We start from the raw sequence: 22,742 nt of genomic DNA on the forward strand, positions 1-22,742 counted from the left end.
GAGCTTTGATTTAAGATTGATCCAGACCAAGCAAGCTTATTCAGGGTTAACCTCCCAAGATGGCAGGAGGGACAGTACTCATGGCAAGAGAAGTTCAAAGAGCTGGTAATGTTTCTGTCTTCCTGGAAAGCAAATGACACATAAAACCTCTCGTCAAACATCTGAAGGTCGTAGGAAAAGGGTTAGATTTTGTTGTCTATGGTCCCACAAGGCAGACATAGGAGAAACAAATGCAAACTATACAAGTGGCAATTATACAAATATGTACTCAAAAGCCACAGGAGGAAGACCCCTTATTAGAGACAAGGAAGTAGAGGTTGGTGACCACAGACTGAGGTGGCAATGCAAATGCCATCAAGACCCAAATGAAGGACTGAATGAAATGACCACTGAGATCTGCGAAGAGAACCAGTGACGCACAATTCATATTCCATGACTCATAACAGCATGACTGATCTCCCCCATGAAACAATATCCCCTGTCACTTTCACAGTCCTCTCAAATCAGAAGTGACGTTGGTGCTGCCCAGACAGTCAGTCATACGGGAGGAAGGGATAGTCAGCCACGTGGGAGGAAGGGAATGCTATGACTGGAGGCAGCTGGCCTTTACCAGGGCCCTACATGTCCTTTCCCAGATTGCTCCCTCCTTTGAAGTTGTCCCCTTCTAGCATCCATCATCATCTCCCAAGTGACCCCCACAGATCTGTCAACACATTCTTGGAGCAGCTTGCTGGTGTCCTTTCAGGCTGGTGTTCCCAGGCAGGTGTTCCCCAGGAGTCTATCTTTTCCAAGATGAGATATCATAATTAATGAAATAAAAAATTTCAATGTTTCTCAATCCATTCAAATGACCTGTTCATGACTGTTTTCACAAGCATGCATTACTTGCATTTTTAAAAAAAAATTTTTTTTAACGTTTATTCATCTTTGAGAGACAAAGAGAGACAGAGCATGAGCGAGGAAGGGGTAAAGAGAGGGAGACACAGAATCCGAAGCAGGCTCCAGGCTCTGAGCTGTCAGCACAGAGCCCGACGCAGGGCTCGAACTTATGAACTGTGAGATCATGACTTGAGCCAAAGTTGGATTTTCAAGCGACTGAGCCACCCAGGTGCCCCTACTTGTGTTTATTTTTAACTGATTTTTCTATTTCAATTAAAATATCTTAACATGTTCTCTCAGTATTATAAATGGAAAATCAGCATCATTCTACCTAAAATAAACACACTGAAACATAACCAATTAAGTTCTAAAGAGACACTGTGACCAGCAGACTCCTGGATTTCAAAGTCTGGACTTGATGAAAAAGAGATGATGGAAAGTGTTAAAAATTGTATAAAATCATGCTAGCACAAAACTAGCCTTTGAGTTAAGCCGAAGTACCAAAAATAAATTTATTTATTTATTTATTTATTTATTTATTTATTTATTTATCATGTTTATTTTCATGTTTGTTTATTTTGAGAGAGAGAAAGCATGCACACAGGAGACGAGCAGAGAGAGAGAGTGGGAGAGAGAGATTCCCAAGCAGGCTCCATGCTGACTGTGGAGCCCAATACAAGGCTTGGTCTCACAATGGTGAAATCATGACCTGAGCTGAAATCAAGAGTCCATTAGTTAACCTACTGAAACACCAAGATGTCCCTAAAGTACCAAAAGAAACTTTGGGGAAAAATGTGTGCTCTATATTAAGTCTATTATTTAATTATACTTAATCTTGGATTACCCATGTGCACCTCATAGCACATCAGTGGTATCTATCCCATAATGTGAGATACACTAAACTGACCAAAGCTAAAGTCCCCACCTTAGAAGTGACAGGAAACCACAAGCCACTGAAGTTACCCAGATGGACAAAACTTTAAGGAAAAATAAATTAGAGAATGGGAGACACCCTAGAATATCCACGGAGACATCTTTAATCACCTACATATTAGGCCCCCCAACCCTTAAACTGGAATTTCTAGGCAAGGACAACCACAGTAATAGGCAGGACTCACTTCTTGCATTAGGGGTAATGCAGTTCCCATTCACCCACACTTCAGGGCAGCAATACAAGGTTATCCAGTACAAACAGTTCACTCATTCAGTCATCCAAAAAAACAACTGAGCTACTGCTGTGTACCAAGTGCTGTTCTAGGCACCGGGAATGAATGCAACACTGAAAAAACAGATAAGGTTCCTGCCCTGTCCTCCAAATTTACACAGGATTATATGGGGGCAAGATAGCTAGTTAAAAGAAGCCAGGGTTTCTCAACCTCAGTATGATGGATATCTTGGGAAGGATAATTCCTTTTTTGCAGGAGGCTGTCCTGTGCACCAAAACCTGGACTCTAATTGCTAGATAGCAGAAGCAACAGTCCCACTTTCCCCCCACTCCCACGCCAGCTGTGACAACCAAAAATGCTCTCTAGACATTACTAATCATCCCCTGAAGGACAAAATCACCGTTGGTTGAAAACCACTGCTCTGAGGCCTTCTTCCCTACATCCAAAATAAGAATGCCACATTACACAACTCTAGGGGGCACCACTCATTTGTACTCTACAAGAAGGTATCCCTCTGAGTTGTGCAACAACTGCACCTGACTCAAAAGGAGTAGCTCTGCTTTACTATGCTATGGGTGAGATAGATGTTCTGTGATATACACTGATTTATAAGTTCAATAAAAAACTAGGATGGGGAATACATATCAAAGTTCTATATTTTCAAAGGGTTTTTTTCCTAAGCTTATTTATTTATTTTCGAGAGAGAGAGAGTGCATGCAAACAGGGGAGGAGAAGAGAGAGAGGGAGAGAGAGAATCCCAAGAGGCTCCATGCTGTCGGCATAGAGCCCGAAGCAGGGCTTGAACTCATGAACCATGAGATAATGACCTGAGCTGAAATCAAGAGTCGGACGCTTAACCAACCGAGCCACCCAGGCACCCCAGTTCTACTATATTTTTAAACTGCATTCATGAATACTGCTTCTTTTGTGTTTTCTTCTCTCCATCATGCACACACAGACACAAATGGCTGGAACCCTCTTACTTTGTTTAAGGTATCTTTGGTTCTAAGCAGAAGCCTAAAGAAAGCAAAGGCACAAAAGCATTACTGGTGAATGCTGTTGTACAGTTCTAGATAATTCACTATTCTTTTGGAAACAAGAATGTGAATCCCAAGAATTTTGCAAGCCGTGAGTGTGTCAGTAGACAAGGAAGAAATATCCTTGATCCATAGACCCCTTCTGCTTTTTTTTAATTTTTTTTTTCAACTTTTTAAATTTATTTTTGGGACACAGAGAGTCAGAGCATGAACGGGGGAGGGGCAGAGAGAGAGGGAGACACAGAATCGGAAACAGGCTCCAGGCTCCGAGCCATCAGCCCAGAGCCTGATGCGGGGCTCGAACCCACGGACCGCGAGATCGTGACCTGGCTGAAGTCGGACGCTTAACCGGCTGCACCACCCAGGCGCCCCAGACCCCTTCTGCTTTTTGACAGTCTAACAGACTCATGCTTCTCAACGCTGGTTGTCCAAAAGAATCACGGGTATAAGTTGAAAAGAGCAACCGCCGCCACCACCAAAATAGCTATCTGGGCTCTATGTACAGTTTTGGATTATCATCCCAGAGAACCTGAGATCTAGAGAATTCCACAGGTAATTACTATGGGCAGTCAAATCTGAGAACTATAGCTCTAAGTTGTCGAGAAACACTGGGAAAAAACAAGGCAAGAAAATAAGGCCTGCAGTATATGTAGGATCCATTTATCTCTGCATTTCCCAAATCTCAGATACTGAGTTCCTTCTGCCAAGCATTGATACTTGCCCCAAATAAATGAAAAGCCTATATATTTAGACTTATTCCAGACAGTATACCAACACAGTTTAGTGTGTATGTGTGTGTGCACATACACAAACACACACACCACCAATCACCAAACACAAAGACGGTATGGTGCTCATCTGTGCTTCTCTGTGACCTAGAAGTTACTGAATTCCCAGGGTCATCTGAATGACCCCACATTGGAAACCAATGTGATATGAACCATGATCACTTAAAATGTCTGGAAAAAAGTTTTTATAATCACATGAAACTCTAGGAAATCTTCCCTGTTGCCTTTGAATCATAACAACTGGAACTCTAGCCTTTTCAGGGGATAAAGAAAGAAATGTTTAAACTACACACAAGTAACTAAGTCAAAACGGATAGCTCAAAATAGCCTTTCTTTCCCCCAAGAAAACAACTGCTTTTTGAGACTATAATTATAGTAGGAAGCCAGTGAGGAGGTTAAGAATGAGAGGGTCTAGGAATAACATTCTGAAAGAAAAATTAAATCCTACTAAAATTTCACTGGGCAGAAATGGGCTCCAAAGGAAGACCCAGTGTAGCTGGAGATAGCTGTGGGCAAATCTTGGTGCATGAGCAGAAAGAAGGGCAGAAACAAGTGAAAATACAAGTCGAACTTCTCTGCGTGGTTTACACATCCCTGCATGGTCTGGTGCCCGCCACCTTCTCACGAATCTCCTTCCAGCTACCTGTGTTCCAGCTACAACTGTCATCTTTAAGATCCTAGACAATGTCTGGCTCTTCCTCCACTCAAACTTCAGCTAAACTTCTCCCAGCTCTGACAGCTCTCAGCCCACTTCTCCTTCTCAGAGAGGCCTCCTCACTAGCTGGGGCAGGGATCTTCACAAGTTATCATAGAAGGTTGGTTTCCCTGAGAAGCAGACTCTGGTCTGTTAATGGGGCAATGGAGATCAAAGCATGGGGAATGGCTAGGAAGGAAGATGAATTAGACAAAGGGAGAAGTGGAGCTGTAATTCAGTATAAGGAGAGGCCTCAGGCTACCTTATAGGGAGTTCTGGAGTGGGCATGATTCTTAGAGCTGTCCTGAGTTGGGCCTTTTCCCTCCATGTCAGGCCTTAGATGTGGGCTGCCCTAGAAAGAAAACATGACCTTTTAGCTGAGGCAACCCTAATGCGTTGGGAGGGGACACATGAGGGCTGATTGCTGGCAGCACTCCAAGCAGGATGGAGACCAACTGGATCTCAAAGATTGAGTGGGGAAGGGCATTACAAAATCCACCACTGTGACTTTACCTCATGGTCTCTCCATCTTTTCATGTGTAAAATGGGGATGATACTAACAATCTCAAAAGGTATACAATATCTAATATGATAACTGCCTCAATGTAAAGTTCTCAAAAAATGTTAAGTTTGCATCTTTACCTAGTCTATTCAGGAAAGGATATGGATGCAATTTTGATCAAGGAGCCAACTACTCCCTACTAGGGAAAAAACACTGGGAAACCTACTAGGTGTTAGGGATTTTATAATATCTGAGAAGTGTCGCAAGTTCTTGTCCAAATAGAGCTTACACTTTAGTCATGGGAAGAGAGAAAATAGTATGTAAATGAATAAGTAATAGGACACTGTTGGGAGTAATAAAAGGTAACCAAAGGATGAAGAAATGTGTTTCTTAAAATACTGTATTATCAGATTCCATTAGTGGTTCACAAAAATCCAAAACAAACTAACTTAATTAAGTGGAATTTATTGGCCCAGAAACAAAAACTATAGAAAAGACAGAAAGAGAACTAACCCAGGGACCTCACCAGATTCAGGAATCCAAACACCATCGAGGCTGTCTTGCTTTACCATTATTTTTGTCTTACTTGTTTGCAACATCATTTGTTAAGACCAGCCTGTCATTCCAGCTTGAGTTCAATAAATCCCTAGTGAAAAACTTTTCATGACCAAACTTGCCTTACCTGTTCCACCTCTAAAACTATGGTGCTATGGGAACACTGACTGCTTCATGATTTGATATGTATATACCCTTAAGGCCAGGGCAATAAAAGTAATGTTAGTAATAACTGTAGAGCTTTTACCACGTGTAACATACAATACAGTTGAATAATTTTATCTATTGAAAAACTAAGTACTATCTCCTCTTTACTGATGAGAAAACTAAGGTTCAAGGAGATTAACTTGCAAGAGCACACATTAATAATAAGTACTGAAGGTCAAATTCAAGCCCACTTAAATCAGATCTCCAAACCACACACTCATAACTACTAGATAATTAGGCCATACTAATGGTGGTTATTATTATATAGTTATATCATAATAAGTATAATTATTTCATTACCTTAATTAATCCATGCTAATCGGTCTTCCATCCAATATGAAGGCATGATAATTGGACACTCACAAATGAAAAGCATAGCCATACAGAGGCCGACTAAATGGGAAATATTGTAAGAAAAAATAGCAAGGGAAATCAATGTGAAATACTATTTAACGTTACAATCATTGAGGCCAATCAGATAATGAATAACCAATTTAACCAGATCTAATTCATGTTGGGGTTTACATGCTTCCATTCATTTGAGTGGGATCTATAGTACATTTGAAAATTAGTGAGGCACTGTGAAATATGTACTAATCCAAAAATTGGGAAATAGATTTAAGATGTAATTCTTATTTGGGGCATCTGGGTGGCTCAATTGGTTAGGTGTCCAACTTCAACTCAAGTCATGATCTCATGGTTCGTGGGTTTGAGCCTTGCATCGGGCTCTGTGCTGACAGCTCGGAGCCTGGAGCCTGCTTCTGATTCTGTCTCTGTCTCTCTCTGCCACTCCCCCGCTCATGCTCTGTCTCTCTCTCAAAAATAAGTAAACATAAAAAAATTTTTTTAATAAAAAAATATGTAATTCTCATTCAATAAATATGCAGTTAACCTTGAGTGAGCCAACACCTCAATTTTCTAACCTGTAATGTAGGGACAGTAGCACTGGGAGCTACCTATGTAATGGATTTAACACGCATCCCCCAAAGGTAAAGATACAAATAAACATGAAAGCATTTAGACTTTCTATCATGCAAAACATGGCAGTGAGGTTTTAAAATATCAAATAGAAAAAATATGTATCTGTAATCTTTCTTATATTTGTGACACTATAAAAAAGAGTAGGGGGCACCTGGGTGGCGCAGTCGGTTGAGCGTCCGACTTCAGCCAGGTCACGATCTCGCGGTCTGTGAGTTCGAGCCCCGCGTCAGGCTCTGGGCTGATGGCTCGGAGCCTGGAGCCTGTTTCTGATTCTGTGTCTCCCTCTCTCTCTGCCCCTCCCCCGTTCATGCTCTGTCTCTCTCTGTCCCAAAAATAAAAATAAAAATAAAAATAAATTTAAAAAAAAAGGGTAAATGTCTAGCAAACCACAATCAAAAGTAAATTTTGTAAAGTTGCAACAAAACTTAAGTGAAGCATAAAGCAGATGCCCCAACCAAACAAAATATTTACACATTTGAATAATTAACAAAGTATAAAAGAAATCACTTTCCCTTTTCTAGATTTAGAAATGTTATAAAATTATATTTTGACCAAAATAATCTTAAAAGTATTCCTATGTATTTAATAAAAAAAAAAAGAAAGGAAGAAAATATTTTCTAGTGGTCTTCTAGGTGTGGTGGCTGAAAACTTTGGCTTGAAGCCTCATTTTTTATCATTTGATTTTACAGTCCTTGGATTTCAATTTCCAACTCAGCTTGATATTTTTAGTTGGAAAACTAAATTCATTTTAAATAGGACTGTAAAAATGTGACAATTACAAAGGGAATGATTTGAGAAACCAGCCATAATGGGAAATTAAATGTCCCACCGAAACACTTTAAAGGCCTTTTAGCAGAAGAAATGTGCGCTATAACGTTTAATCTAAGATAACAGAAACTTCTAAAATGTGTATTACAGAAATGTAAGTAAAGTTGCTAAAAGGTAGAATTGTGTTTCTCTTCAAAGTCTACTTTCCCTAACCAGCCAGGGTATAGGCTTCCCATAACTGTACTGAAATTTCCAGCTTTAGATTAGTATGGGAAATCATTGGTAGTTAGACCAGGAAGTAATCTTGAAACCATTTAATCTAACACCCCCCATTTAATGGAAGTGTGAAGTTAAAACTCAAAGTAATGAAATGATATCCCTAAAATCATAGTGCAAATCTGGGCTAGTCCCTGGGTAAGGATGTTAATGATGATGGTGATGAGGGTTGATGATAATAGTGGTAATGATGGTGATGGTGATGATGATGATGATGGTGATGGTAGCTAACATTTATTAAAATAATTTTGAGATAAGGATTACGATCAGCAGCTGAGGTTCAGAGAGGTTGACTAATTTGTCCAAAATACTCAACTGAGAAGTTTCCAAATAAGGCCTGGAGCTCAGATTCTTTTGGCATTAAAATCCATTCTTTTCAGCAGTAACATTTAAGCACTGCTCTCGACCCTGTTGCTGGACTGATTCGCCACCACCACTGCCCTCCCCCACCCTAACATAAGTGAAAGCATGTTAATAAACTTCTCTAATGAAATGGATCCTCCTTATTTTCCGTCTTGTCCAGTTTACTTCCCATCTCTGATCAGGTACCAATTCTTTCAGAGAAGCCTTCTCTGATCATAGATCAAATCTACCTTTGACTCTCTTTTCTAGCATTTATCAGAGCAGCAATTTTACATGTGTTTGCATGATAATGTGATTAACATGTGTCCACCCAAATGAACTGTAAGCGTCATGAGGGTAAAACTGTGTTTTACTTTGCTGCCGAATCCTCAGCTCAGTGGCTCTCAACAGTTAAACAAAAGTAATTGTTGGGGCACCTGGGGGGCTCAGTCAGGTGAGCTTCCGACTTGGGCTCAGGTCATGATCTCCTGGTTTGTAAATTTGAGCTCCACATCTGGCTCTCTGCTGTCAGCACAGAGCCCACTTTGGATCCTCTGTTCCCTTCTCTCTCTCTCTCTGTCTCTCTCTGCCCCTCCCTGGTTCTCTCCCTTTCTCCAATGAATAACTTAAAAAAAAGTAATCATTGAATGAATGAATGTTTAATTCCTACAAATGCATGAAGCATCCTATATTAGACAACTGGGAAGTCATTTTTTAAATTAACTTATTTATTCTTGACAGAGAGAGATAGAGAGAGCGAGCGGGGGAGGGGGGCAGAGAGAGAGGAAGAGATACAGTCCCAAGCTGCCTCTGCACTCTTCATCATGAAGCCTGATGCAAGGCTCCACACACGGAGTTCCGTCTCACCAACTGTGAGATCACAGCCTGAGCTGAAACCAAGACTTGGACGTTTAGCTGACTGACCCACCCACACACCCCGACAACTGGGAAATTACTGATAAGATTTATTTCACTTTCACTGTCAGTTTACAGATGGCACAAGTTTATAATGGTACAAAATACCATAAAGTACGGATCTTAAGAAAATAAAATGTATAGGGATATTGTACACAGTTAAGGAACTGGCTACACTCACAATATGTACTGAGACATCAAAAATCATGGAAGAATCCATTAACTGCTTAAAGAGATGTTAACAACTCTCATGTTAACATGGACTAAAGTCTGTGACCCAAATTAAATTCAACAGACAATAGTTTCTAAAATATAAAATTATTTACCTGCTGTTTGCAGTTGTGAAGAGAATGTTAATACAGACACGAAAGGGCTACAAAAAAAAACAAAAAAACAAAAAACAAAAAAAAACTACAGCGAAAAAGTACTGCCTGGTGTCATTTTGCAGATAAGTTATTTTAGCTAACAGTGCCATCCACTCACCACTTCAAAAGTAGAACATAAATATACTATTTTAAAAAACAACCCCGCAAGAGTCATTTTCATTTTTCAAATCATGCAAGCTATACTCAAGAAAGGGAGATTATTTTGCATAGTAGGCTTTGATGTATTTCTTCATTTCCTTTCCTTCTCTTGCTTTCTCTTGTTTTTTTGCAAAGAGTGTTGTGGTATATGTAGAGGCACTAATATCTGATCTTTGTGCATGAGGCTTCCTTCCACTGTAAGATCATTTGACAGGCTAAATTAGCCTTTGATCAGAGGCTTTGATTTACTTCTTAATCCCCTGCTTCATCACTAGTCTCTGAAACGTGTCTGCCCCTCTGCCCTCCCCAGTTCAGTTGGTGATGGCAGTGATGTATTTCATTGGTTTGTTTCTTCTCTGGGGCCTCAAATATTTGCACACGTGTGCAGTTCAATAAAAAAATCCTCTTTAGGGGAGATGCCTACGATTTGTGTCAATGTTATAGAGGATATTTTTCCCCAACATGAATTGCCTTGGGGCAAAAACAGCATTTTGTGGAGAAAACACAATTTTCGCTCCTCAGCGGATTTCACTGTAGGTCATTTGTTTGGCTGTGCTACGTAATTTCATGGACATCTTATTTGTGCACTATGTCATGTTGCTACTTGAAAAATCCTTTCAAATAACAACGTAAGGTCCAAGGTGTCCATTTGTTAAAAAGATCACATAAGTTTTCTTGGGTTTCAGCGTCTCTTTGCCTTGAATATTTTAATGGTCATTTTACGTCAGCCTTCCCTCTGCAATGACATAGGAACTGTTTTCCTACTGACAAAGGACTCTGCCTTCTGAAATTGCCAAAATAGAAAAAATAAATTAAAGAAATTAGAAAATGGCTGTAAGACTGAACCCAACCCTATTAAAATCTTAAAAATCAACAGACTGGCAGTTACAACAAAAATCTGCAAAGCAATCACAGACCTGGGCTTAAAAATAGAATTTTTCACACAATGCTCATTCTACAATCATTTAAATGATTTTGAGATGCCATTTCCCTAGTGACTTAAAATCTCCCCATAGCACTTTAACAGCATATCAATATATCCTAGCTTCCCTTTGGAGCCCTCACTGAGTTTTCATGCCTTGGAGATCACATTTATTTGTGTACATGATTTGAGTGAAAACAAATCCAATAAGACTCCAGTTGAAACAAACGTATTTTTGGCACCTCAATACTGATATTATGTATGCAAATTGGAGGTGGTCCAAGGAACAGCCAAGAGAATGATGAAAGGAATGGAGTGCTTGGCTAAGAAAGAAATGCAAGGCTTCTGAGTGTCCCAGAGTGGGTAAACAACAATAAAGGAACATAACAGCCTATAAATATTTAAAAGGTGTAAACATCAAATATGGATAGGAATGATTAATTCTGGGACAAGGGCATGGAGGTAGTCTTGACGTGCTTATAACCTAGAAAAGAAAGAGGATGCTGTTCAGTATCATCACTCTGAAATATGAAACATTATTCACACAAAATATTTAGCAGCCGATGGAATCTTACCACTTTTGATTATCTCATTTCAAAAGATGCTAAAAACTAACAGTTATTCTCAAGAAGAGAATTTTTTCTGAGGAGGTTGATTTTACTTATCTTCCACTTAGGCTTTCTTGAGAGAAATTTCCATTTTGCAAGACACTCAACAATACCTCATCCTTTTACTTCCTAAAGGTCCTGAAATGAGTTAGCCATATACCGATGATAAAACCAGGTCTCAACCAGCTAACAAGGGATATCAGAGAGAGGACAGTTTAGGGAACATTAAAATTCATCAGAAACCAAGTCTGAGACTAGAAACTCCTAACAAGACTGCCTAGACTACAGAACCTGGAAAAGCAATCCTGGAATTTACCACAGAAGGTGTTCAGGTATCATTTCTCAAGATAACGTTTTCCTCCCTTCATTCTTCCTTTCTTTGTCTCTCCATTTTTATAGAGCATCCGGTATGTTCTAGGTTCCATGCTCAGTATTAATAACATGAATATATATTTGAACAGCACAGTGTCCTCAAAGATGTATTCATAAGACAAATGTGTGAACAATTAATTGCAGTTGAGTTGAGGGCACGTAAACACAGTTTGAACAAGACACAGGGAGGATCAGCCAAGTAACTTGCATTTGTGCAAGGTAAGAGGGTTCTCCAGAGAAACACAACCAACAGGATATACAGAAAGAAAGATATAAAGAGATTTGTTATAGGAGTTGGTTTGCATGATATTATGGAAGTTGAGAAATCTCATGATCTGCTGTCTACACACAGGAGAACGAGCAAAGCCAGCGGTGCAATTCAGTGTGATTCCAAAGGCCCAAGAACCAAGAGCCCTGATGACCACGGGCAGAAGATGGGGATTCCAGCTCAAACAGAGAACAAATTCACACTTGCTCTGCATTTTTGTTCTATTCATTCAATGGTCCTCAATGAATTGGATGATGCCCACTCAAACTGGTGAGGTAGATCTTCTTCAGTCAGTCTACCAATTCAAATGCTAATGTCTTCAGGAAACAGACTCACAGACACACCCAGAAATCATGTTTAACTAGCTATCTGGGCATCCCATAGCCCCTGTCAGGTTCTGTCAGGACACAGAAAATGCACCATCACATGCAGTGTATACAGCACACTGCACTGAGATCATTTCTAAAAGGAAAGGTTGTTATATCTTATTCTCTCCAGAATATAGGAGCCAAGCCCTGACATAACGAAACATAGGAGTGGTCTCTGCCAGTGGATCTGGAGGTCATTGGAAAATAATACCTTTATGAAAATGTCACAGGCCAGCAAGGGGAGGCAGCTAGAATCTTCTCTCACATAATAGCACTTTGCTAAGACCTAAATGAAAAGAGTACTCTCTCTTACATCCTAGAATATGCAGCCTAGTCTTTGATAGAATAGAACCCACCCAAGCCCATAAATCAGTAGAAGGAAGAGAGCAAAGAGTGCGTAGAGATAAGCACCATCAACCAGCCTCAGCAGGTGACCCAAGGTGACACACCATATTTAACAAAGCACATATTTTTTCGTGACCTTCTGCTACAAAAATATCGTCTGTCATTCAACTATTTAAGCCTTCTGTTAGGATATATGGATAATATCATCTTTTGATTAGTTATACATAGATAATGAGTGAAATGTATAAGTGAACGCATTAATCTGTTATGCCCATATTCAAGTTCATAAAATTTCTAACACTTAAATTGTAGCTTGTGCTGTGAACAAAAGGTTAGATAAATTATGGTATTAAAAAACAGCAAAATTAGTATTCACATATTATAATCTAACCAGACTATTGGGGATTATTTCACTCCTTTTTTTTTTTTTTTCAGGAGGTTCTTTTGGCTTTTGGGCAAGGGTGCTCCAAATGAAAAATTTTCAAAAGAAATTTAATGCTTACGGGCACCTGGGTGGTGCAGTTAATTAAGCCTCCGGCTTCAGCTCAGCTCATGATCTCTCTGCTGTCAGCAAGGAGCCTGCTTTGGATCCTCTGTCTCCCTCTCTCTCTGCCCCTCCATTGCCTCCCTCCCCACCATTCTCTTTCTCTCCCTCAGAAATAAATAAACATTAAAAATTTTTTTAAAAGAAATTTAACACTTAAATGTGGAGGGGTGGGTGGAGGATGTCCAAGGACTTTAATTCCATAAACACTTCCTGGAAGATACATAGATGAATTTTTAAAGCACCACGATGTAAACTGATGGCAAGGGAACTGGTTTTGTAAAATTGAATAATTTGATCAGTCATCAAGAAAAACACAAGAAAATGAATGTAACTTAAAAGAAATAAAGGGAAGAGTGCAAAGCTAGGAGTGAAGAGTTGTTTTGCAGGTTGCCATCCATTTTCACCATGTCAAAAGACACAGTTGTTAACACATCATCATGAGACCACTACAATTAAGGTTTCTCACAGTAGTGTGATAACAACTTTTTCCAACTGTAATACCTTGGACATTGTATTTCATCCTTTAATTTCAGAAAAGATTTACCAAAGTTTCTTATAAACTAGAAATTCACTTAGGATGAGACTATACAGTGTTTTGACACAATAAGTGTACTTCATTGCCAACCATCATCAAAGGATTTGACTAATTAGACTTCAGGAGGAGTTTTCTCTAAGAATATGAGTGTATATAGCAAATGCTTTTTAATCTTGTAGGAGGCCTGGAGGTTAGATGGAACTAGAAACTCTATGCAGTGTAACCCTCTCAGATTAAGCTCCAAAGGAAGGATCTAGACATAGTGGAGGAACAGAACCACTCAAGTGAATGAGACAAAGAGGCCAAATTTATTCAAAGAACATACACACACACACACACACGTACACGCACATGCACACATGCACATGCACACACACACATGCACACACACGCAATTCCCCCCTAGACTTATTCTTGGAGTAGTCCCTTATTCATTTAGAAAGCCTCTCCTGGTTACCAAGCAGTAAGTATGTTCACAATGACTCAAAGTCACGGTGCTTCATCTGTTACCACACTGTCTTCATTATTTTACAGTTACTAAGATCCCAGTTTACAACCAGCATATAGAAAGACCACATGCCCCAGATAGTATCTTAATCCTTCAGGAGCACATATTATATTATTGGTAATGAAATGTGCTCTTGAGAAAGTAAGAATAATATTATTCTTTCATTTGTATCATCATGGGGAAAAAATACCATTTTTTTCCCTTAAATCACTTTGTCTTTAAAAACTCAATGATAGTAATTGTTGACATTTACTGAACAGTATTATGGGCTAACCACAGAGCTAATAAGTGTTATCAAAATAATCCAATTTAACCTGTACCTACAGGCAATCACAGCTATTACTCAAATTCTACGAATCAGGAATTAGAGGTTTAAAAGAGGTAACTAACTTTCCCATAACCACATCGTTGTGTGCCTGGCCTTTGAAAGGGGATTTTTCTCACTCTTCCAAACTTTTTGAAATTAACTACAATTCGGTCTGGTACTGCACAAAGAATGTGAAAAAACTCCAAAGGAGGATTCAGGTCAGATTTCACATTGATCCAAATCCAAGGGACAGTTACTGAAGCTGAAAGCCCTCCAGACCATGAAGAGGTAAGTTCTGTTTGACTGACGAAAATACAGGTTTTCTCACTAAAACTTCAAGCCCCTTAAACAGCTGATCTTCTCAGATCCCAAAGGTGCAATTCATTTTCTATAAAAAGATGACGTTTAGGTAAATACCAGGATGCAACTTTCAAATATGCCAAGAGGTCAGCTAAGGGAAAAATAACTTTTAGTTAAGGGTTTCGCCCTTTCAAAAATAAGCCAGCATTTTAATAAAATTTAAAACAACCACCACCACCCCCCTCACAGGTACCATACCTGGTCCATGTCCTCCGGCTATACTCTTCTACTATGCATTGCATTAATTAAATGCACTCAAAAATGCATAAAGCAACTAATTAAGTAAAATATTCTTACCAGTAAGCTCAGTTCCCCTTAGTTCCACTACAATATGTCTGCAGTATTAAGACAGGGTCATTGTTTGCGGTTTACGGCACCTAGAGATAGATTTGAAAGTTATAATTATGAAGATCATTTTCAGCTAAAAATCATTTACATTTATGTTTACCTTTTCCCTGTTACAAAATACTGGTTTAATTTTTCTTTCTCTCCACCCCTCAGAAAAATTCCCAAATGCCTAAACAATAACAATGCTCTGTTGCTATAAAAAGACATCTTGCAGATTCCTGTCTATGAATAAATGAAGCAGAGAGGGCAGACACACAGAAAACAGTCATGTAATTACACTTCTCATTGAAAAAATTATTGACATGTCTTCTCTCACAAATTCAAGTATTTTGCAACAGACCACAATTTGTAGGAATTTCTACTTGGCAGTCCTCCATGAACTGTTTTTCACAATAGCCCCTTGCTTTTGTCTGAGGCTGTGACCAGTATGTCAACATAAAACAGTAGAGACTAAAGCAAGGAGAACTCTCTGAGGAAACACTCTCCAGGATTGGAACTCTATGAATTACACAGTTAACATAAGCTTTTAATTCAAGAGACCAGCTTTCACCCAGGTGTGATAACTTCAAGTCTCCCATCTTTTTAAAAATCAACATAAATAAAAAAAAGTATTTCAACCAATATACACAATCACTTCACTGTTAATTAATTGCTGGATGATTTGACAATTGGTCCCCAATCCCTAAAAGATTGCTTATAAGCCTTTTTATCATGTCCCATGAGTACACCTTGAAAAGCTAAGATTTTCTGTTGAGCATAAGGACAGTCAAAAAAGTCAAAGAACTGGTTTTGCATGCCAGTTGTCAGAGCTTAATGAGCATCATTCAGAAGAGCTAAATTCCATGTAGTAATTCTAACTCATTCTGATAGAAATTACTAAAGATAGTTCTAAAACTACAGTATTTTGGGTCCTAGGAGAAAGAAGAATGGTTAAAATATCTAAGCAATTCACTTGCTTTCTTTGCATTATTTGACAGTATCCTTGGCCTTCTTCCAAAAGCTGTTGCCAAAAAGTTATAAACAGATTGCAAGGCCTCTACAGAGAACTTCACACCAATACAATGAAAAACAACTTCCACTCTGGCAAGTGTAAAAATAGTCCCTACTGCTGTCCAATTGACCAAGTGACACACTGCAGACTGTGCCCTGTATACTCTTGTTTAGTGACCTCATTTCGATCCCTTTAGGCCTACTCCTGGCACCATTATTATCTGCATTAATATAACACACAGAATTGTTTATGGAAAACTAACAGCGCATAAACAACATTTAATATGGCTCCTAACCAGTGGGTCCTTGGTATGTAACGTTAGAGTATTACTGTGTTTACTAAGTTCTACCAAGCTACTGGAAGTTTGACCTAAGTAGAGGAGCAGAGGGAGCCATCCTCATTTTCCTGTGTCCAGAATCTTCTATGCGTCACGACAGTCATTCAATAGGGAAAAAAAGAAATGAAATGTTTGCACACATTGATACCAAATGGGATCTGCTGATTGTCCTGCCCCACTTACTGAGGCTGAACTTAAATGATGGGACATAGGATGTCCTCTATATTTATCCCAGTGATAAAAAAAAATCACAAATTGGGTATATTCTACAGCCAGAGAGCTGTAGTTCCAATATTACGTCTCTCTGAGACATCACTCCAAAACCCATCCATATCACGCACGTACTATAGGTGGCTCTTCCCAATGGCTCTCACCTTCTTAACACTGTCAGTGACACCCATGACAACAGGGATCAGTGCCTGCGCTGAATTATCCACACCCTCGCTTAGTATTTTCAAGACTATTGTTAGGCATTAGGCATGAGGCTGTAGCTACTGATCAAACTTATTTGTATGCTCACAGCGACAGCACATGCCTGCTGAGCTCTCATCTGCTTCGTTCAACTCTGCTTGAGAAAGCATTCCCATTAATCATGGATATAAGTTCTCTGCAAGTAATCCAGTCAACGTGTGTGTGTGTGTGTGTGTGTGTGTGCGGCAGTGGTGTATATAAGGAATTATCTCTTATTATTAGGTCTCCTTTCATTATTTCATATTGTAGGTATAAGAGCTCTAAAATAGGGTACACTGACAATCCTTTAGAATGCAACATGTATATATATATATATATATATATATATATATATATATATATATATACATATACACACACATATATATACATATATATATAACATAAATAAAAATACATATTATATAACATATATTTGAAATAAAAATACATATTAAAACATTTATATTGATATTACAATATCTATATATACATACATAAGTATACATGTTATTTTAAAATCATCTTATTTCTTGTCTTTTAATGTTTATTTATTTATTTAGAGAAAAAGAGACAGAGAGTGTGTGGACAGGGGTGAGGCAGAGAGAGAGAGAATCCCAAGGAGGCTCTGCACTAACAGTGGGGCACAGACCATGAGATCTGAGCCAAAATTGAGAGTCAGATGTTTAACACACTGAGCAACCCAGGTGCCCCTATCTCATTCTTTTTAATTCCTGTTTTCTTAGAGTAACATTTGGCACACTATGTATCTGTATAATTGGGATATACATATACTGGATGTATAGGCTCAAACATTTTTAAGGATAAGGGTATACACACAGACGCAACAATACAACAGTCTAAGAAAGTGTCTTTCTCATTCTACTTTGATCATATTTACAAGATATATTATCCTTTGACTTTATTTAACCTACAAGCCTTTACCCTTCCTTCCACCATCATTGATACAGATACCAATATCTTATTTTTTTTTATTCTTAGAGGATAGTTGTTTGTTTCTTTTTCCAATGTCCCTACGCTTCCTCTACTTTAGATATTTGAATAAATATACCTACCAAATGCAAAGGGAGGATTAATAGAAATAGTGACAGAAAAATCTAAAGAATTTTAAAGTATATTAAAACAAAATGGGCCTTTGACCCTTATGTTTCCTTTTTACTGGGGGAAGAAAGAAGCATGAATGAAAAAAACATACATAGTTTAGGTACATCAAATTAAACTGTACTCACGTGAGGAAACAAAACACAGAAAGGGAGAGAAAGCACCCTAGAGGAGACAGAGAACTTGCTCAAAAGCAAGAGGCGTTAAGGCTGGATGAGGCTGGTCCACTCAGTGAAAAGGATACTTATGGCAGCAGCTGTGAATCAGGTTAAGCTTGGGTCCACAGGCCTTCCTAATATGAACACCTTGCTGCTCTGATGTTATTTAGTAATAGAAAATAGTACTTTTCATACAACGTGGCCCCTAAAAGCCAACCAATAACTTCATCAGGTGCTCAGCAAAAGAAATGGCGATCTCTTCCAGTCGTGGAGTAAAAGTTGGCTGCAGAAGAATTACTCACAGATGATACGTCACTTTTCTACACGGCACCTTCCTAGCATTAAAAAAAAAAATTCTTTTTGGGGCGCCTGGGTGGCTCAGTTGGTTAAGTGTCCAACTTTGCCTCAGGTCATGACCTCATGGTTTCTGAGTTCGAGCCCCGTGTCAGGCTCTGGGCTGAGAGCTCAGAGCCTGGAGCCTCCTTCGGATTCCATGTCTCCCTCTCTCTCTGCCCCTCCCCCACTCATGCTGTCTCTATCTCTCATAAATAAATAAACTTAAAAACAATTACTTTAGAAGGGTGCCTGGGTGGCTCAGTCAGTTGAACATCTGACTCTTGATTTAGGCTCAGGTCATGATCTCACTGTTCTTGACTTCGAACCCCAAGTCTGGCTCCGTACTGACAATGTGGAGCCTGCTTGGGATTCTCTTTCTCTCCCTCTCTCTCTGCCTCTCCCAAGTTCTTTCTCTCTCTCAAAATAAATAAATAAGATTAAAAGGAGCTTGAGCAGGGGAGAAGGGTAGAAGGAGAAAGAGAGAATCTTAAGTGTGGAGATCAACACAGGTTCGATCCTAGTGGGATCATGACCTGAGCCAAAATCAAGAGTCAGATGCTCAACCGACTGAGCCACCCGGGCTCCCCAGCCTCCTAGCGTATGTTTAGGTGAATTCTCTTTACTCATTGAATTTATAACACATCATATGTAAACTGCAAATGCATTGTAGATAAAATTAACTCAAGGCCAAATGGCTACTCCTGCTAGGTTTCACTCTGTATTTAACACAATGAATCTTGAGTTCAATAAGGGCACATTTTGACTGTTACTGTAATTCTAGCATCACTGCCTGGCACCATAACGAAGGTTAATAAATACATTTTGGATGGATTAATGAGTGAATGTATGAAAGCTACACGTATAAGAAGTAGTAGTACTTCACAGTTACTCAAACTGACAGTCACAGGTGTGAATGTCACACACCATTAGAGGAAGTGGTCCCATCCTACTGCCACTGTGCCTATCAAAAGGGACACTGTAACACGGAGGAAAAAGAGACAGAGAAGCTGAAAATAAAGTGAGTGTGCACTTATTCACTGTGTGACCTTAGGCTAATGACATAACCTTTTGGAACATCAACGGTCTCATAGGCAATAAGGGATAATGGTATCTTTCTTGCAGGATAGGTGTGAGGGTAAGGACTGATGTGTATAAACTGCTTAGCTCAGGGCTGGGACCTACAAGGTATCCAGTAACCGGAGGGGCAGCACAGAAGCCCACAACCAACCAGAGGCAGTCAATGAGGCCAGGAGGAGCACTTGATCACAGAGACACCCTTCAAACTCAGCCAACATGAGAAAATCATGTTCCCCCAAATGGTGACATAGGAACGTTGACAACTGCTATAGAAGCTGCAAGTGTGAGCAGTTACAGGTCCTACTCTCACAAGACAGAGAAGAATTTCTCTAATCACGTTTTTTGCAAGCTTGTGAGTTCCTTAAGGCCAGAAAACAACAAGAACAACAACTCTTTTTCCTCCCTGGTACCCAAGCACAGTGGCTGTCAAATTGTCAAATACTGGTTGCTTAATAAATGTACAATGAATGAAAATGCCTATTCTATATATTTGTGGGGTGTGTGTGGGGGGGGCAGTATATAGATGTATTTGGAATCAAGAGTGACTATTTTTTCATTTTTTCTTTCTTTTTAAGTACCTAATCTCAATTAATCTTCAAACACTGGGGTTTTTTACTGAGTTAAAAAGTAGACTGAGAGCACATCAGCTTTATGTCAATATTTGGGTCAATATTCTTAAAAAGTTGGGATTGAAAACACCTTCCTTTCTGTCATCAACCAGCATCTGCCTGACAGGAATGAGTTCTTGATTCAAATCAGTAAAGTCCATATACTCAAAATGTGCACCAAGATGCTCAATTCAATTTTTTAGAATGAATATAGTATCTTTTAAAAAGAAAATAATATATGACGCACCTAATATTCCCTGGAATATAAGCTGGTAGTATAGTAAAAATGAGCACACAACAGAAATTCTTCAATATGCTTAACATAAAATGATGTACAATAAAACAGGAATCAGGAAAACTATGACCAACAGCAAAATTTGTTTTTGGATATTATTTATAAGCAAAACTTGACACAAGCAGTATGAAAATGTTGAATTTGCTCCTATCAATACCTCTGAATGAACACTCTGAAAGAAACGAGTCTCTATTTCAGATTACTAGTTTCAGCATGTGTTGACTCAAAAATAATTACTGACCCCCTAATAAGGGTCATTTGTGATTTTCTTCTAACGTTAATTGAAGACATACTTTGTGCTGCATGGTGTGCTAAGCAAATTATCTGTTATCCACAAGTGACCTCTAAGTTAGGTACTACCGACGCTAATTTTATAGAAGACGCAATGAACTTAAATAGATTGGAGATCACAAGATTTCATTCTGTACAAGATCACAATGAGAATGAGTGGCACAGCCATGATGTGAACATGTCGATGTAACTCAGAGCCCATGTCTTTATCTACTCTAGCCTGACTTCCTTATTGCATCATTCGTGTAATGTACCTTGAGTTTGAGAAAAGGACTACATAGGAATTACTTCTCTATTTACTTTTTTTTAAGTTTATTTCTTTATTTTGAGAGAGAGAGAGAGAGAGAGAGAGAGGCAGAGTGAGAGTGAGAGGGGGAGGGAGGGAGGGAGGGAGGGAGGGAGAGAGAGAGAGAGAGAGACAGAGAGAGAGAATGAGAATCCCAAGCAGGCTCCACACTGTCAGCACAAAGCCCAATGCAGGGCTTGAACTCACAAACCATGATCATGACTGGAGCAAAAGTTACTGAGCCACCCAAGCACCCCTGTCTCCTACTACTTTAAAGACATATATCCAAATGTGTTAAGGAGCATCATGTAGAGAAATTAGCAAAGGATATTCCAGGGTAAGTCAGAAGACCCAGTGAATTTTATTACTAGCTCTATCACTAACACTGCTTATTAATGGTTCAGAAACACTGCTTTCTTAACCAGTTTAGGTCTCAGTATCCTTACTTACAACATGAGAATGCTAACAATTTTTTTAGTTTCTTTTGGCCTTCAAAGTTTATGATTACTGGGGCACCTGGGTGGCTCAGTTGGTTAAGCGTCTGACTTCGGTTTAAGTCATGATCTCGTGGTTGATGAGTTTTAGCCCCACATCAGGTTCTCTGCTGTAGGCATGGAGCCCACTTTAGATCCTCTGTCTCCCTTTCTCTCTCTCTGCCTCTCCCCTGCTGGTGTTCTGTGTCTGTTTCTCTCAAAAATAAACAAACATTTAAAAAAAGTCTATGATTACAGGAAAAATTAGTCTCATAATGAAGCTGAAAGAAAAGGAAGGGCAACTAAAAAAATATTCAAGAGGCTGGGGTCATGAACTCTAATACAAGGGAATATTAAATGATTAGAAATCTTTAATGTTGAAAGATGAATATACAGGACAGACCAAAATGAATAAAAATCTTGAAGGATACAGGAGAAGTGAATATAATTATATGTTCTATAATCTTGGACTGCTGAATCTTGAAACGGGAGAGATCCCTTGGAAATAAACTGAGAACAAATCATATATTATAGAACTTTCTTACTACAATAGGTTATAATAAATGTTAAAGAAATACCTAGCTTCCAGAAAGTTGATACCTATTTTTTGGCAAGTGTACTCATAGTTTAACAAAAAGTAGGGTTTATACCCTACTTTCAGTGTATTTGCAACTACCATTTGAGAACATTGTGAAGAACAAATACACCTGTCAAGAATCTTTCCCTTCTCTGGGCACCTGGGTGGCTCAGGCGGTTAAGGGTCCAACTTCGGCTCAGGTCATGATCTCGCTGTCTGTGAGTTCAAGCCCTGCGCCAGGCTCTGGACTGACAGCTTGGAGCCTGGAGCCTATTTCAGATTCTGTGTCTCCCTCTCTCTGCCCCTCCCCAACTCATGCTCTCTGTCTCTGTCTCTGTCTCTCTCTGTCTCTCTCTTCCTCTGACAAAAATAAATAAACATTAAAAAACATTTTTAAAAAAGCAAGAATTTTTCCTTCTTTATGGATGGCTGACCCTGAAGGACCTGGATCTGACCAATGGTTTCAATTACACTCAGGAACTCAGGAGTTTTGAGACTATCCCAAAACGTAGCACAGAGCAGGTGATCAATGAATATCTGCATGAATGAATGAGCTCTGCTACTTCCTAGCTTTATCACCTGGGGAAAATTATCAACTCATTTTTTTGCAATCAAATGT

At 39.1% G+C, this 22,742-nt stretch overlaps 1 protein-coding gene across 12 annotated transcripts in view; it reads right to left on the minus strand.

Annotated features, from left to right (window-relative positions):
- The window catches only part of CHL1 (cell adhesion molecule L1 like), a 201,534-nt gene that overhangs the window by 135,644 nt on the left and 43,148 nt on the right, over window positions 1-22,742 (minus strand). For 11 of the 12 annotated variants that reach the window (XM_058726192.1, XM_058726197.1, XM_058726196.1 and 8 more), the window contains exon 2: window positions 15,072-15,151. The exons of the other annotated variant lie outside the window; for it this stretch is intronic. The gene's annotated coding sequence lies outside the window, so the exon portion shown is untranslated. The remainder of the gene's footprint in view (window positions 1-15,071; window positions 15,152-22,742) is intronic. 12 annotated transcript variants of the gene reach the window in all.

The sequence above is a fragment of the Neofelis nebulosa genome, chromosome 4, assembly GCF_028018385.1.
Source record: "Neofelis nebulosa isolate mNeoNeb1 chromosome 4, mNeoNeb1.pri, whole genome shotgun sequence".
Taxonomy (NCBI): domain Eukaryota; kingdom Metazoa; phylum Chordata; class Mammalia; order Carnivora; family Felidae; genus Neofelis; species Neofelis nebulosa.